General features: G+C 37.9%; 1 long non-coding RNA gene across 2 annotated transcripts in view; it reads left to right on the top strand.

The window, feature by feature from the left end:
* Positions 1-18,447, top strand: part of LOC139796357 (uncharacterized) — a 136,207-nt gene that overhangs the window by 64,861 nt on the left and 52,899 nt on the right. For both annotated transcript variants that reach the window (XR_011725971.1, XR_011725970.1), the window contains exon 3: positions 12,786-12,913. This is a non-coding gene — a long non-coding RNA (uncharacterized lncRNA). The remainder of the gene's footprint in view (positions 1-12,785; positions 12,914-18,447) is intronic.

Raw genomic sequence — 18,447 nt, forward strand, 5'->3', positions numbered from 1 at the left:
TAGGAAAGCCGTAAGTAAACTGCTGACAAAGACACAATACCACAGACTGGCTCAGTGGCTGCCACTGTATTTAATTAATTTAAATATAATACAGCTAACTGAGTAAAGAGAGAGGAAAGCAAGATCTAAGTATTTCTGAATCCAATTATTCCCGTATGTGTACAAATGTTATAACACGCTCCTAAAAACAGATTAAGAAACTATAAATAGAGTTGTGGAGGAATACATATTTTAAATGTCCTGTTACTTTTCTTTTAGAAGGTTCATTCCAACCAAATTGACTTTTGTGGGGTCTTAAGGAATAAAAGCTCCCTCATGCACCACTTTTAATTCTCTCTTCATCTGTAAAAACAAGCTGAGAAGTGGTTTAATTTACTGTTGATCACTGGGGAGAAAAAGGAAAAAAAACAAACAAGGAATACAAAATTTAAATTACATTCACACACAAAGTTAATAGCTTTTATCACTCTCAGATGAAAAGTGCAGAGGAAGTATTACTACATATAATATACAGCCTGCTTTCAGCTTTAAAGTCCTTAATAGTTAGAGGTGCTGTTTTGCAAACATGAGGGGACCTAAGACACAAAGGTATCATAGGATCACAGAACGATTTGGGTTGGAAGGGACCTTAAAGATCATGAAGATCCAAACCCCCTGCATGGGCAGGGACATCTCCCACCAGACCAGGCTGCACAAGGCTTCATCCAGCCTGGCCTTAACTCCAAGAAGAGGGCATCAACAACCTCCCTGGGCAACCTATTCCAGTGCCTTACTACCCTCACGAAGAATTTCTTCCTGGTATCTATCCCTGGTATCTTACCAAGGGAGTTGCAGTAGGCCTAATAATGCACTGGATTTTACTACGACAGAGGTTTTTAGCGTTTTTCATGCGTAAATTTCAATTTCCTTAGGGAACAACTGAGTCACCATCACTAACACTGTAACAGTTTGCAAAGGTAAAACTCGGAGAGGTTGGGAGTCAGAGTCATACAGACCAGAAATCTCCCACAAGGCTGAAAACTGAAGGAAATGGAAAATGCAAAAAAGGAAATCTGAACTAACACACTAAGTGGTATGAAATTCAAGCTTGTTCACATTTTGATCAAAATTTGACTGATGAGCAATGCAAAAAGGAGATTCGTTTTTTTGTACATTGCAATTCTTACTGAGGTGAAACCTGGGCTGATTGTCACAGTTCATGGTAGAATGAACACCTTATACAAAAAAGTTGCATAGAATAAAGCCCCAGCCTAGAGTACATTTTACCTACATATTCAGAGCACTCTTTTCACAAGTTAAGAGGGCTTCATGTCCCTCTGAAGAACTGGTCAGGAGTTTGGCCTTGATCAACTATGGACAGGACATGAGGGAAAAGTCATTCATAAAATATAGCTCTCAGCTGTTACTTAAAATGGGTCTCAGTAAGATCAAATACTTAATTGTTTTAGCTAGCCTGAAAATTCAGTCTAGCAAATTCAGTTCAATTGCTGAGCTGATACATTACTGCTCTTCAAATTTCTTATCTGGAATAACACCATAACCCAAAGAAGTAACAGCTGTGATCAGTGACTGCTTATATTCACGTATTATAGATATTTTTATGCTTATTAATAATTACTACTGCAAGTTACAAATTTTTTTTCCCTCTCTTGTGTGTTTCAGGCAGCAGCTTCTGCCTTCCGATTGGACATAGTTTCTCTGAGCATTATATATGACTCCAGCCAAATTCTCTAGGTTTCAGGGAGTTTTTCCCCTGCTCATCACCTGAGGACAGAAGATGCAATTAATATGATGGGACTACAGCTGATATCCTGTAATGCTATTACCAACTGGCTAGCTCAGCAGTATGTTTTCAGCATTTTTATGGCACAGCAAACATGGGAGAGATCCCTTTCTGTCAGGCCAAATCAGCTGCATACTCCAAAGAACAGCAATAATCATATTCAGAGCACCAGCAGAATGCTTTCCAGTTTTCTCATCAAAACTACAGCATCCTTCTTCCATGTAAAAAGTCTTTTCCAGTTCCCATTTGTTACTGTAGATAATAACAATAATTTTCCCCCTGATGTCTTCCCCTATGAAAAGAATTATCTCTTAGGGAAAGATGAGTAGTATGACATCCTCATTAATGCCAGGTGAATCAGTTAAAACCTAATGAATACCAAATGCACTTACAACAATGTATGAATAGTAAATAGAGTTTGTTACTTACACCAAATAGTGCCTTATTTGTATATGTTTCCATAAAACAGTCTCAGCAGAGTATGACCCTAAAGAATGAATTTATGCCTTCCAGCCCATCAGCACCATCTACTGCAGCCTGGCATAACAACAGTCCTTACCACAAGAAGCACAAGTTTCAAATTATTTTCCTTACATCTGTTATTCTTGGGATTTTTTTTATTCCCACTTATTGCTCCAATGTAGCCTATCAAAAAAGGTCTTCATTTATAATTTCCAGAAAAGTTTCTGGAAATGAGACTTCTTTTTCAGAAGAAATCATCCTGCAGACTTCAATAACTGTTCAAGTTTTAAAAATGCTTAGTCAAAACATATTTTCAGTTTCTCTTGCCTGCCAGGGTTGAGGAAAAAAAGGGAAATAACATGAAAAAAAAAATCCCTTTAATTCTGAACAGATTCCCTAAAGTCCATTCCTGCAAATGAAACAATAGCCCTCTCCCATGTTTTGTCAGGATTGAATAGGAAAACTTAGCAGAATCTCATCCTACTCATCAAGTAGATCCTAGATTTTCAGCATGGTCCTTCCAAACTATACATTCATAATTTTGCTCCTAAAGCAAATTTCATTTTATAGCCCTAAATACCGTCAGGAAAGAGGCTTAACCCTGCCCATAAAGGCAAGAGGTTTGCTATCTGTCACAGTATCTAATTTTAGCTATATAACTTTTGCATTTGTCTGCTTTCTTCCCTCCAAAGGCAGGTGAATCTGCAAACTTCTCTGCAGATTTTATTTACACTTTACTGGACTCTCTGCCTTACAATACCATGAGCTTAATTTCACCAGAGTGTTCAGATTCATTCTGGCACAATACCAATGGCTGCAGGGACTGTTTGGACTCCAGAATCAAGCTCAGGAAACTGAAAAAGAAAAATGCTCTCAGCTGTGTTTCAATAGTGCCTGTCGCAGCCCTGGTTCTATAGTGCATAGCATTCATGAACTAATGCTGAGGAAAAGAGCTACTGTGATGAAATCAAAGAAAAGTAAGTTATCAGAAAGAAGGTAAATACATTTTCCTCACATAAATCAATGAAAAGCTCAACTTTCCCCTTTAGGTCACTTTATTCCAGAATGAGTACCCTAGTGCAGGTTACACTGGTATCTCAGATGAGCCTGTCAAACAATCAGCTTATTTGTGACACAAAAATATGCCTACACATGCTTGCCTTCATGGGCTTAATAAATTTGATATGCTGCATACTGCAGATACTAAATTATTTAAGACTGGCTTGCTTGCAAGACTACTTGGTAGGTAAAACATCATGGATTTAAAAATAATGTTGTTAAACAGTGAGGATGCAGAAAGAAATGAGGTCCTCAGCACACTGCATACAACAGAACAGAAATATTTCAGGGACAATAAATTAAAAAATCTCACAATTGTAAACTGAGTATGTTCCTTCTCTCTTCTTCACATTCAGGCATATGATAATTTCTAAAATCCATGCTTTTTTTAGTGATTTGAGGATTACAAGATCCTAAAATTGAGTCATTATGTGCTATTCTGGGTTTACAGAATGGCTACTTCCATCTCAGGCAGGCAGGCAAATCTAGGAGAACTCAGAAAACAGAAAGATATAATTGCATCTTTCCAACATACAGGAATACCAAAATAATTATTGATGTGAGATTTCCTTTCTTAAAAGCCAGATATTTATTTTTGTTGCAGTCACAAAGTATCAGCACAGGAACATTTCCTTTTCAGTATGTCCTTCACACTCTCCCCTGCAGTCTCTTGATACTTAATATATTCTTTTCTTTTAGCTTCCAACTCCTCTTTTACCTGTCCATCAACCCTCTATTCCACAGATCCAAGCATGGGTTTCAGTCTTTTCTTTTTTTTCCTAGACTAAAGGAGGTTGTAGTTTTGATACTTTTCACTGAAGTAAGAGGAGATGGAACTTTAATAGCTTTAATAAAACTTTTCTCCCATAAGTTATCCTTTCCACATATTGTATTTTGCTGTGTTAAAACTTAGTCTCTACAAGAGGTAAAGTTTTCCTCTTTCAGTAACTGCTTATTTTTTTAACATTCATTAATTTATCATACATATTGGATATTTTCAGTGTAGCACAGACATTAAATTACCGTTGTGATTCAGGAGTTTAAATGCGCTAGTCATAATCTTGAGATTGAGGACATTCACACAAAAAAAAAAAAAAACCTCAGATCAAAATGGTGCTTACTCAAGCACGGACTTACTTACATAGCTCCAAATGCCAAACATAAATGTCTTAATATTACAATACTTATACTGTATCTTTTAAAATACCAAATTTGCTGTCTGTATTGTCAATAAAAGTTCAGATCTTTGTCCAGTTTGAAATCAGTGGGTGTACTACAATACATTTAATTAATTAGACAAAATTAAACTTTGTCTAATTGAAATCACTGAAGGAAAGTATTCTAAGCAAGATTACAGTCAGTGAGGCAGGCAGAATCTTGTGCAGATGAAAGCATTTTCCTCTTAAAAACGGAAAGTGTTGCATTTTTGTTCAGGTAGTCTCTGATGAGTTTAGAGTATAAATTCCCAAAATGCTACCATGTGGTCTCATGAAGGAAGATTCCTTCAATATTTCAAAGAAACACTAGGTCAGTGCTAGCTAAGCAATAAGAACCATGTTTTGATTAAAGGTTTTTCAGCATTACTGCACGGATTAAAACATCTCAGATACCATTGACATAGGAATTTGAAGTGACAGCAAATTTGTAAAAGGTTCAGAAAAGAAAGCTCAAATATATTGTTCATCTGTAAAAGAAATTCCTCAGATGGCCAGCATTCTTCAGTTCAGAAGAGGTAAATCATGGTATAAAGTGAACATAGTACATGGTATCTGAATGCCATGAGATGGCTGGAGAGGAATTAGTTTTTCATCTTTTACAACAGAACTATGAGGAACTTAATGAAGGTTGCACATGAGTAACATAGACAGGGGGATTGCGTGCACCTTCAGTAAATTTGCTGACAACACCAAGCTGTAACACACTGGAGGGAAGGGATGCCACCAGAGAAAACTTGACAGGCCTGAGAGGTGCATACATGCAAACTGCATGAAGTTAAACGAGGCCAAGTGCAAGGTCCTGCGCCAGGGTTGGGCAATCCCAAGCACAATTACAGACTAGGTGGAAAATTGATTGGCTTGAGAAGAGCCATGAGGAAAAGGACTTGGGGGTGTTGGTTGATGAGAAGCTCCATGTGAGTTAGCAACATGCACTTGTGGCCCAAAAGGCCAACAATATTCTGGGCTGCCTCAAAAGAAGCATAGCTGGCAGGTCAAGAGAAGTGATTCTCCACCTCTACTCTGCATTGGTGAGACTCCACCTGGAGTCCTGTGTCCAATTATGGAGTCCCCAATAGAAGAAAGACATGGAGCTATTGGAGTGAGTCCAGAGGAAGGTCACAAAGATGATCTGAGGTATGGAGCACCTCTGCTATGAAGGCTGGGGAGAGAAGAAAAGACACCAGGGAGACCTTAAAGCAGCCTTCCAGTACCTGAAGGGGCCTACAGAAAAGCTGGGAGGGACTTTTTACAAGGGCACGGAGTCACAGGGATAATGGCTTTAAACTGGAAGGGAGCAGACTTTAGTGTGAGAGTGGTAAGACACTAGAGCAGGTTGTCCAGATAAGCTGAGAATGTCTCCCTCGAAGTTTTCAAGGCAAAGGCTTTGAAGAACCTTTAAGGTTATTTCCTACCCACCAAAAAATACCCACCTAATAATTCATGGAACAGGAAGCTCTGGACACTTCTAGCCAAAGGATGTTAAAGGTGCTAGAAGTCTATCTGTTGAAGTGCTCTGTGTTGAAAATTAGACTAAAAAATGGAAGGAAGGAACCCTTTTCCACACATCCTCTTACAGACACTCTCGAAAAAAGGGTAAGTATTAGAGAAGTGGGAACTTGAAACTATGCTGAAAATTAGCATGTTTAGATGTGCAAAAATTTCTTTGTAGTAAGGAAGGTCTATCACTGATCTTCAGTGTCACGGATCCCTGAGGTCCTTTCTGAACTATTAGTCCTTTATTTCTTTTTATCACCAGTTTTTATCACCTGTCACTAGATCCTTTAGGTCTAGCCAAGTTCATTTAATCTTTCTCTGCAGGAAGAAATGACCCCGGTGATTTAGTCCCAGCCCAATAGTAACCCTTCTGCCCCAGTCAGATTCCACACGAATTGTTACCATCTTGTAATACATGCTTTAGCTTGAAGTAGCAAGGTAATTTAGTATTCACAAAAAGAGATAACTTCTCAGTAATCATGGACATGCAGCCATGGGCCACATAATACCTCGTTCACTGGTTTTTATAAGTCCATATATTACTGAACTTCACGTTTCGAAATGCAGCCAGTTATAATTAGATGAGACTAATTTCAGGTTTAGATGTCTTTTTTATTATTATTCGTTTTATTTAGTGGTAAAAGAGAATGGCTTTTTGGAGGACAAGTCCTCACATACATATGAAGTTAACACATGAGCCTGTTGTGGTGTTCCTGCAACTACCTAAAATGCCTTCGTTTTCCCTGATTCACTGTGTTGGAATGGGGAGTGTGACCACGAAGTTGTAGATATACCCTTAAGTGAGAGCACGGGCATATCCCAAAATGTTTCCAGTTGTACTACAGGACAGTATCATTTCAGAAAACAAATGAACAAAGAGGCTAATAGTCCATCTCCTTCCTCCTTTTTACTTTTGCCAGACACGCTTCATACAACATGAAGCACATATCCCAGTCATCCTGAATTCATCTTGATCAGTTTTCTCCATCAGTTCATCAGCATTCCAGGAGCACTGATAGATCAAGTTCTTCCTCATTACCTCAAGCCCTTTTCTCATGCCTGGATTCACACTGGCAGGAAAAATTATCCTCTGGATCAGGAGACCATGCCATGCAAAGATACCAGGCCCTTTTCAACAGCCCCAACTCATTCAAATGCAACCAGATGAGCGAACACCAAGGTTTGAGCCCGGCCGGTAACATAGGACCACGTGGCCGCTCACTCCCTCACCCCTTTTCGGGATGGCGAGGAAGAAATCCACCCAAAACCTTGTGGGTCAAGACAAGGGCTAGGGGGTTTCACTCACCCATTATGGTCACAGGCAAAACAGACTCAAATTGGGGAAAAAAACAAACAAACAAACAAACAAATAAACAAAAAAAAACCCTAAATTGATTTAGCATTAAAATCAAAACAGGGCAAAGAGAAAACACAAACCAGAGCTTAAATACTTTTCCCCACCCCTCCATTCTTCCCAAGCCAAAATTAATTTGTTCTCGATACCTCCACCTTCTTCCCTTCTGCAGCACAGGTTGTTCTCTGCTGACGCTTCCTTTTCAGAGAGATTCTTCAGTTTTTCCCTATACAAATGTAGGGTCCCTCCCACGGGAGAAAGTCCTTCCCGAACCCCTGCAACGTGAGTCCCTCCCGCCAGGCTCAGCTCCTCAGGAACAAACTGCTCCAACGCGGGCAGCCCAGAGCCACGGGCTGATGGGGGAACAGTCCCCTCCATGGCTGCAGGTACACAACTTCTGCTCCGGGATCTCCACAGGCTGCAGGGCCACAACTGCTCCGCCGTGGTTCTTCAGGGTCTGCTCTACCCTCATCCTTCATGGGTGCAGGGCACAGGCTGCCGTCTCACCATGGGATGTAGAGAAAAATCTCTGTTCAGGCACCTTCTCCCTCTCCTTCCTCACCGACCGCGGTCTCTTTGCTCCGGCATTGCTCTCCTCACGTGTTGCTCTCTCTTTATTCTCACTCTCCACGTGTTCTCACCTCCCCCTCTCCTCTGCCCTGCTCTTATGCACCGGGGTGGGTGGGGGGGGGAGTGGGGGAAGGTGTTTCCCCTTTCTTCATTATGTTAATCTCAGAGCCCACATCCATTGTTCATTGATGGCCCGAGGCGAGGCAGGACATTTATGGCCCAGGAGAGCCACTCAGAAGCTACTTACGTGACGCACCCTTGGGGGCCCTTTCTTGATTCCAGAAACTGCACCGCATCAACCCGGAGTAATAAACAACGGGCTTTATGTGGCCGATTAGTGCTAGAACAGCCCGGCTCTGAAGAGGCCTCAAAAAATCACCTGATTCAACATATTTTGAGGAAGGGAATCTAAATGCGATTATCTAGCATCCTGTCCAATCACATCTGGAAAACCTCCATTGATGGAGATTGTACCGTGTCCCTGGAAAGGTTGTTCCAGCGAATGGTTGTTTTCACTGTAAAAAATCTAGTTCTAATGTCGAGATGAAACCTCTCCTGCTGCAGCCTGTGCCTCTTGCCCCTTGTCACCTCCCAGTGGCTTTTTGAGAAAAACAAAAACTCCATTAATTCAGTCACTTAAAAGAAAAAGTGAAATTATTTTACTTCAAAATAAAAAAGTCTCCAAGATATCAGCTACACTGAGAGAACAGTTGGAATCAGAAATACCTAAAGAATAGTGCCAGGGATGCCCAAAGAGTGGGGATCACAAAACATATCAGCACAGAAGGTAAAAGACATTTAAGAGAGAATTTGAAACACAGGCAACCCTAGAATCCTACCTGAACAACATCAAGGAGGAAATTACCACATGAATAATTCTTGTTGCTACTTACACCATTCCACATTCATTACCAGTTCTCCTAGTCACTTCTCACAATTTAAATTCTCTCCCTTTCATACTTTCTTTCAACATTTGTCCTAAACCACCAAAATTCATTATCATAGCTCTAAATATCTCTTCCTATACTGTTTCAAATAATCCTCTTCTTTTCTGCCAGCATGCCCTTTTGCATTTTTATTTTGAAAACTGGCTGAACATTTTATGCTGTATTCAAGCTACAGCTTACCAAACTTAAAAATTAAAAACATATCTCTGACTGTGAGAGATTTATTTTCTCTGCCCTTCCTCATCTTCTGCCAAGAGCAGGATTTAATAAGTTATTGGCTAAATGCAGGTCATAGTCAATAGCTACTACCTCTCTCCTTGAGCTGTCCTCTTAATTTGGCATACAGGGAAAAGAACATCCACAGCATCCACATAGTTCATCAGAAAGGCTCAGCTTTCAACTCATTCCTCACGTGAACACCACTGTCAGTCAGAATGCCTTTAAGTGCCTTGCCCTCCAGGGTCAGATGTTGATCATGCAGAACACAGTTTTATCATTTTGACTCCATGCAGTTGTACATCCTGTCTGCTTCAAGAAACGTAGAAGCAAAACTTCAGCATTTGGCAATGCTTAATACACAGCTTAAGGTCAAATAACTTCCAGTTCAAATATCCAAAACCCTTTAAACATTCCTGTTGGGTGTGTGAAGTTTTGAATGAACTGAATGCTTTTAGAGGACATAAACAATTCAGTTTTTTAATTGTGTACAACAAAGGCTTGTTGTACACAATTAAGCAATATACAAACATAGCTGTTTGTATGGCATAAAACATATATATCACCAAATTACAGAATAGGGAGAAACATGATATCAGCCAGTCTTTACCTGACAGGCTCATTGCACATTAGGCATCAAAGTTTTGCAAGCAATGGTCAGTGTGGGCTGGTGAAGAGCTTCAAAGAATAACATAGTAAAACTACAAACAAATCCTAGAATCTTTAAAACCTAATCAGTTTCACACCAGGAAGTAATCACAGCATAAATGCCTCCTGCAAGCCTGACCTATTGAAACTCAGCTGGTTCGTAGTATTCCACTTAGCCAAAAATTTCAAGGTTTTAGAGGGTGTAATTAAATGGATTATTACAAGTATTGTGTAACCAGGAGAAACTTGGGGTCTTGTGGATATGCCAAAATTCCAGCAGAAGCTTTCTTTACTACATATCTGCAAAATAGTTACTTACACAGTTTTCATATAGATGAAACTACTTACTGGAACACAAAGTTGTAAACAAGTTTATGAGTTACAAGTTGGTGGCAATTCTACTGGATCTTAAAACTGAAATTTTATTACTGAGTTAATAGCTAGTTGATAATGCCAAGTATTTACTTCAGTAACCATTTGAGCTGTTACTTTGGTTTACTGTAATTTACTGTGCATTTAGAATTAACTCCTCTCACTTTAAGAGAATGATACAAAGAGACACAGAGTGATGTAATTTTACTGTACATCAAGTTTTATTAGTAGAAAGGACTAAAACACTGTGATGCACACAACGAAGCACATCTCATGTAATATCATATATAATACATCCCATTTTTGCATTTTAAATTGTATTGTACCATCATTCCACTCAAGCAATTATGTAGAACGTTTCTTGTATCATAAAAGAGAAATATATTTAAACAAATAAAACAAGTGTCACATAGTCTATTTCAGATACTCCTTTACCATGAAAGAGTTTGGTTTAAGGACCTACAAAACAGCATTTGCTGAACCTTATTATGAAACCTACTGTGTTTCAACTAGGGAAACTATTGCCTCTCATCTTGTACAAAGGGTTTCAGAACCACTTTGATTCAGCAACATTTTGGAAAAAGAAATGGAAATCCTTACAATATATGAGTCTTATGGATAACTGCAAGCTATAACAGATACTTGGGGAAAATGGTTAGTGTCCTAAAATAAAAAGCTGAGTAACAAATGTAATTTTCTTTGGCAATAAAAAGGCTTTGCGTGCTTCTGCCCAAGGAAGAAACAATCACCTAGAGCAGCCAAGCGACTGTAATTCTTAATTACATTGGATATTTTTTCATGTTGTTCTACTTAGGCCTATTAGCACTCATTTAGATGTAGTTTCAACTTTCATTCTCTCACAAATTTAGTTTATACCCATTAATTGCAACTGTCATGAAAGAAATGCAGTCATTAACAGTGCCAAAACCTTAATACATGTGTATGCATAAGCTTGGGATGTGACACTAATTGTCATGAAAGCTTTGACACAATCTTCTCCTGAACCCATGCAAATTATTAGCTCAAAATATTGTTACTGGAAAAAGTCTTTATAGCTAGTTACACCAAGTGAGCAATAAGAGGCCAAATACTTTCAAAATAGGTTAACAACTTACAATAATTACTGTGCAACTATTATCTCACAAACTGAAAGAAACTTTCCCTAGGGTAATTTCTTTTTACTCTATGAACTTCATAATTGGAGCTGGGCATGAAAGAAATGGATCAAGGTAATGTGACTGATACAAGCACCAAAACTTAGTCCATTAGATCTGTATGGAAGAGAGAAATACAAACCAGTTCACAATGGCCTACATATTTATATATAAATGTATATATCAATGCTCTTATCCTTCTTCTCACAACCATCTCCCACATTTGCGTGATTAATTCACAACCAGTGGGAAAGTGTCTCTGTGCATTTAAGTTGCCAGTGAAATACCAAGTGAACACAGATTTCTCAGAAGTGAGAAAATGATGAACATCAGGCAGCTTGTATAACTCTGCAAGATCCAGGTTCCATTAAAGTTCACATTGAGTTGAGTGCAGTGAGTCACTTAATAATGCTGTCCTTCCTAGTATTATTTTCTCTATAGTTAGCATCCATTTATGTATGGTTTTAGATGTAATTGATAGAAGTGCATAAACACTCATATCTGCTTGTCTAGATAGATCTAAACAGAAAGAAAAATACAGTAAAACTGTATGCTCAACTTAAAATAAAAATGCTCCATTTTGTTACTTAAATCCTATTAGCTGCAATGACTTCAGCATATGAACTTCCATCTTGCACTAAAAATTATTAAGGTTTGGGGTTTGTTTTTTTTTCTGTTTGGTTTGTTTTTTTAAAACACTTTTCAAAGGGGAAATTCAGGAAAAATACCAGGCATAAACTTTCAGCTTTTGGTAAATAATTCATGAAGAGAAGATTGCATGGAAACAATCTGAAATGCTTACTTATCCAGAGAACTCACACAGTTATACTTACACAATTTATACACGTGCTGTCTATCAGAAAGGTATGTGAAGCCTTATATATACATATATTACTGTGCTATTGTTAAATATAACTTGACAACTAATTAATATGTAGGATGAAATTTAGGGGCCAGTTCTGGGAAAGATGTTCTATAGCAGCAACCTTCATTCTCTGACCTTTCACCAGTCTAAGTCTCCCTCTTTCCCACATTGGTTCTTTACATAAATTGCATTCTTATTTAATTACTTCCTTTATTTGTTCCATAGGTTTAACAACCTATTTTCAGGGATTTCCAGTCATTGTACCGAGGATGTGTTGGTACGGCAGACCTCAATGTAGCAGAAAACTACTTGAGCTGTCTATGAACAGCCTGCAGTAACTTTACAAGGGCTTATGATGCCTGTGCTACCACAGTGACACTGCCAGGGAGCTGAGTTCTCTCATTGGCAATACCAGGCAGACAAACAGCAAAGTTGTTTCCCAGCCTAGTGGTTGGAGTAGCATCATCTGTTAAATCCTGAATCAATCCTAACATTGTTTCTTTGGACTGACTACCATATGATAACCTAATATTCCTCAAGGAATATTCATACAAGCAAATATCTATCCATATCTATTCATACAAGCAAATCTCACTAGGGAAACATGCAATAGCTAGATCTGAGCACTTTCTCTGGTTTCAGAGTGAATGAATGGACATTGCCTTATGGAAGGGGAGTATTTCTAATAGATGATTCAAGATAACTCTGACATGAATGATCTGCATATGGTGTGCAGCTGTTCCATGCATGTTTCCAGATGACAAAAACTTGGGTAAGTGCAATTTTTGTAGACTCAGTATGATCTGTAAGATGACAGGAAATAATATGTGTATCTTTAATGTGGAACAACAGATGAAATCCCTGTGAAGCCTTCAGAAAACATCATTGAGGCTAATGTGTTATTGCTAATGAACCTATGGCTTACCATATGTCCAGGCAGTAAAGTTAGCTAATGCACTTTTGCTTTTTTCAACTACAAATCCCTCATAAAACAAGCTGACAGGAATATAATGGTTTTAATACTAGAGAACAGAAACGACATAGGAGACGACGTTCTGTTTTGTTCTAGGGTATCAGTATTCAGACTATATTATATTCATTAGTATTTACAAAATTTACTTCAGACAGCAACTGTTTGTATAAATCCTGACCTCGATTACAAACATGACCTACATGAATATGCAAGAAGGTGGTATTAGAGATTGCTCATTTCCAATAACAACAGGACATGGGATTAACAAATTGATGAATACTGGATAATACATTCAATTAAAATTTCACAAGTAGTAAGGAAACAAAAAAACACAAAAATATACTGAATGAAGAAAGTGCAGAAGACAAACATAAAATGAATAATGATTAAGATTCTCAGTAACCTCTTCGTGGTAATTTCTGAGCAGTCCTAAAAGTCACATGATTTTAGTTCTAAATATTAATAACTTCAAAGAAAGAGTCTAAAGACAACATTTTCCTCATTTTCTTTAGCATAAGGACAGAAGAGCTCCAGTGTCAGTGCAACTATCCTAGAACTATTTTGGGTACAACTGGGATCATTATCTAGAATTCAGGAAACTAAAAGTGTACAAAGCCTTTTTCAGAAAATGTCTGTTTTATTTATTATTTTTTTGTACTTCTGTGACTTTTTCTTATTTCTTTTATGCTTCAAAGAGTAATAACACAGATACACATGTGCGCATGCCTGCACATTGACACATGCATACACAATTTAACTGTGAATTATGCAAAGAAAAAATGTCAACTTCAGAAAAGAAATCAGTATCTTCTACCTTGCAAGTCACAACAGGAATTTCTCACAACTGTTTCAGAAAACTCTATCACTTTTAAAATGTTGAATGATTCTGTTAAAGTGAATTTGAAGCAACTATTAAAAATTCATTCTTACTTTTGCCTTAATCATTAATGTTCCATCATTAAGAAAATATAGAATCATAAATTATGCTGAGTTAGAATGGACCATCAGGATCATCAAATCCAACTCTTGTCCCTGTGTAGGGCACACCCAGAATCACACAATGTGCCTGAGAGCATCATCCAAGTGCTTCTTGAACTCCGGCAGGGTTGGTGCTGTGACCAGTTCCCTGGGGAGCTTGCTCCACTGCTCAGCTGCTCTCTGGGTGAAAAACTTTATCCTCATATCAAACCTCCCTGATTCAGCTCCCTACCATTTCCCCAAGTCCTCTCTTTGATCACAGGAATGAAGAAATTAGTGCCAGTCCCATCTCTTCCCCTCAGTGAGGTCATCCCTCAGCCTCCTTTTCGCCAAACTGAACAATCCAAGTGACCTCAGCCACTCCTCGTAAGTCATCCCTTCCAGATTCTTCACCATCCTTGTTGCTGACAAGTCTTTTCCATAATGTGATGCCCAAAACTGCACACAGTACTCATGGGGAGGCCATACCAGTGAAGATAGAGTGGGACAATCTCCTCCCTCAACCAGCTGGTAGTGCTTCTCTTGAGAGCCTGTATGTACTTAAACTCTTTTCAGCTGCTGATCATCACGTTAGAGTTGGGACTAGTGCTAAAAGGGAAGGTTGCTTCTGCTCTGCTTCATTCTGCTGTAAAGCTGAATAGCTTCATATAGCCCTTCCCTGGCTTTTGCTAGAAGAAAACACTTATTCTTGAGGCTTTTTATTACAGGTTTCCCAGGGAAGTTGTGGTTGCCCCCTTCCTGCAAGTATTCAAGGCAAGGTTGGATGAAGCTTTCAGCAGTGTCCCTGCCCACGCAGGAGGGTTGGAACAATATGATCTTTAAGGTCCCTTACAACCCAATCAATTCTATGGTTCTATAAGGCCCTGCACAGCTCCATTCAGAGCAAACAGCTGGAAGCTTAGGCTTCAACATTACACTGACAAAAGTCAAGAAGCAGCTCTGTCATAGTCAGACATTACCCAGACAAGGGAGACATCCCACAGTAGTCTCACAGCTGTTCATGTCTGCTTTCCAGCTGAGATCATGGCTCAAGGTGTGAATGTTTTTTCTTCTGTTCCCTACCACAGCAAAATTAGATGTTGTAGCTAGAACAAGCAGCAGTCTGCACATAAAGGAAAACAGAATAATTATACCCTGAGGCAACAGAAAGGTTGCTACAGTTTTTCAGCTCAGATACATCAAATGTGAATGCATTTTGCATGTTATCAGGCATGCTATGTATAAGTTTGGGATTAAAGTTCAGTTCCTAACCATCAAGACCTATCCAATATTTTTCACAAGAAGACAGATTTATCTTTTATACTGGGCTTGTTTGCAAAACTTTGTGTTACTTTCTCAAGATTTTTCTCTCTCTTGTTTCTAACAGCCATTTTTATATCAGGGGAAAAAACAGAAATAGGAATGAGATAGTATTCATTTCTATAGCATCCATCCATACAAGGGCAATAAGTTTATCTTCTGTCAACCATTTGTCAGTCAAGAATAAGGAAACCACAACTGCTTTTACACATTGCCCAGCAAGTGCTGCTTCCTATTCCAAATACTATGATGAAAAAATGTCTCATACAGGACCTTGCCTACACTTCGCTTTTGGAAATTCTCAAAAATTTAAAAGGATATTACTACATAATTGTTTTAATTTTCTTCCGTTTGTTTTAATTAACTGTCAGTTATGTCTCCATTTACAAATTTAATTACAAAATTATTACATTAATAGCTTTGAAATGCTGCAATAATTACCTCTTTTTAGGAGGCTCTCATCACACAGGCCCTTTACTAGTGCTATTAGAGCCATCTGCTTTGTCCAATAACATTAATTACAGCTTGGGAACACTTATGTCTCCTAAATTTATGCAAAATGCCACTGTGGCTAATACAGAGTCTTCAAGATTTTGCACAAACACATGTATAGATCAAATGGTTAAAAAGCCTCTGAAATCAACAAAAGTACCACAAGAAATATTCTGCACCAGACCTCTCAATAAGCCATTGTGCATTCCTGTGCATTCAGATGTCTGAAGCAGAAAGATCATGTGGTAATTAGCTATAGATATAATTTCTTTGATCTGCTCTCCATACAATTACTTCTTATGCACAAAACTGGAGTCTACATTTGTCCCTCTCATGCACTGTGTCATGTTCTGGTGTCAGTGTACAGTATTTTTAGTTTCTGCACACTTCATATATTCTGTTATGACTCCGGCATGATTTATGGCCATATCTTGTTTTTCCACTCCTTATCAGACAGTACAAATAATACAGATACACTGTGAGTTTCTCTTCTCTGTGCCTAACACTCTCTTTGATAGTTTCTTGTTTTAGTACCATTCACCACTGAACAAACTAGAACTGACTCTGCCTAATCCAAATGTGTCTGGAGAAGCTGCTTGTCATCTCAGCTGCTTTTCTCCTCTCCTCCCTTCTGCTGTTCATGCAAGTATCTTCTCACTTTTAGTTCAGAACTTTATGACACTTATTACACTTCCTCCATCAACCACAGCAAGTAAAAAGTAAAGACAACTTGAGGACTGAGAATTCAGTTTTAATGAACTACTCATCTGGGACTCCAACTGCAGAATCTTCAGAAGGAAAGGCAGGATGCAGAAAACATGTATTTTTCTCTCTCTAGGTACAGCTCTGTCATAGCCCAGTTTATGATAGCTGTAAATAAATTAGGAATATTTAAGCCTTTTCCTATATGCATATATCACTTCTGAAACAAAGTTTAGGATTTGCTGACCAGATGTGACCATGACCTGGAAATCTATAATGTATCTTCTCCAGTTTCTTGGTAGAAGCTGCAAAAGCAACAAATACCTGTATTTCTCAGTATATATTGACCACAATCTCATCTCCTCATGAGTGGACTCCACTTCTTCCTTTATTTGTAGAATTTCCAAGTAAAGGAAAAGTTTTGCTATCAACATAGAAGTCTGATCTTTGTGCATTTAAATGCCAGTGAAACATCTGGTAACTAAAGTGGAACACTTAGCTAAAATAATCTTAATAAGAAAAAAAAAAGGAAAGCCAAAAAAAAAGAGTAATAGGAAAATTCTCTTCAATAACAGAACAAAACAGATTTTAAAATTTATTTTTTACTATCACAAAACAAATATATCCATGATTTTTAAAATTTAACTTTGATATTTCCACATTCAAGATTTCTGGAACTTTACACCGCAAAACCTTTTTTAATTACTGTATACAACAAAAGCAAATTTCTAAATACCACCATTTCCCACAGAAGAAATATATTATTTTCTACCATGCTATACTTCCACCATTTCTACCACCTATACCACTTATAGTTGTATGAAGCTTTTTGTGGAATAAAATCAAAGGGTAAAAAGATGCTTTATTTTATAACTGTAATGCTGTAGTAGTAGTACAGCACCTTCCAAGACTATTTATGAGTTTTCTAAGGGAATACAAGTCTGAAATGTTAGAAAATATGATTTGAAACTTCTATTGCCTACTTCTCATGCTGTATTTATTCAGTTATTTTTACAGCTTTGTTTGAGAATGCTTCTATATCTTTTTACAATTTGATTTTTCTGTTTACACTAAATACATCTACTGTGATTCCAGACCCTGATGATATTAAATATTTCATGTTTTCCCTCAGAGAAATTACTAATTTCTAATTAATCATTATTTTTAAATATCGCTTTGCTATGAGACTTGAGAATTTTACAGCACGAGCTTCCTGTTTCCTGTGTCTTACAAATGTGCATCTCAATCACCTCATGTTGATAACATCCTCTGTGCCTTTTGACTTTCATAGAAATTAGGAGTACTCAGAAGCTAAGAAAAGGTACAAAAGCTCAGCTTTTTACTGCTTGTGAGATGCTTATATTTAAAAACTTCAGTACACTCTCTCGATAGGTTCTATATTCACGTGACTGCTCCAGTGATAAAAGATGGCACAGAAAAAACAAAGCAAGTAAGTGTTATAAATAGGGAACTGTGTTTCTCAAGGAATTTCACATGCTAATTACTGCTGCTTATTAACATGCAGCAATGTGTTGCAACCTTAGTTTTCCACTCTGATTCCTATAATGTTTTCATTTAGATTTACGAGTGTATTGATCTAAAAATAGAAAATTTACATACTTCTTACACTATACTTCAAAAATGAATGCTTCTTCTCGTTATTTTTCTCTAATTTAAATACAGATTTTCTCTAATTTAAATACAGATAGGTAATTTTGAGGCTCTAGCAGTACCTGAACGATGCACAGTAAAAACCTTTCAGGTGCAAATATAAATTATTGTGTATTACTTGCATAAAAACATTAAACTCTTTGCAGCTCTTTTCCTTTTTCCTGCAAGCTGATCAAGGTCTGTCCTCATTC

Source organism: Heliangelus exortis, chromosome 4 (genome assembly GCF_036169615.1).
Source record: "Heliangelus exortis chromosome 4, bHelExo1.hap1, whole genome shotgun sequence".
In the NCBI taxonomy this organism is placed as follows: domain Eukaryota; kingdom Metazoa; phylum Chordata; class Aves; order Apodiformes; family Trochilidae; genus Heliangelus; species Heliangelus exortis.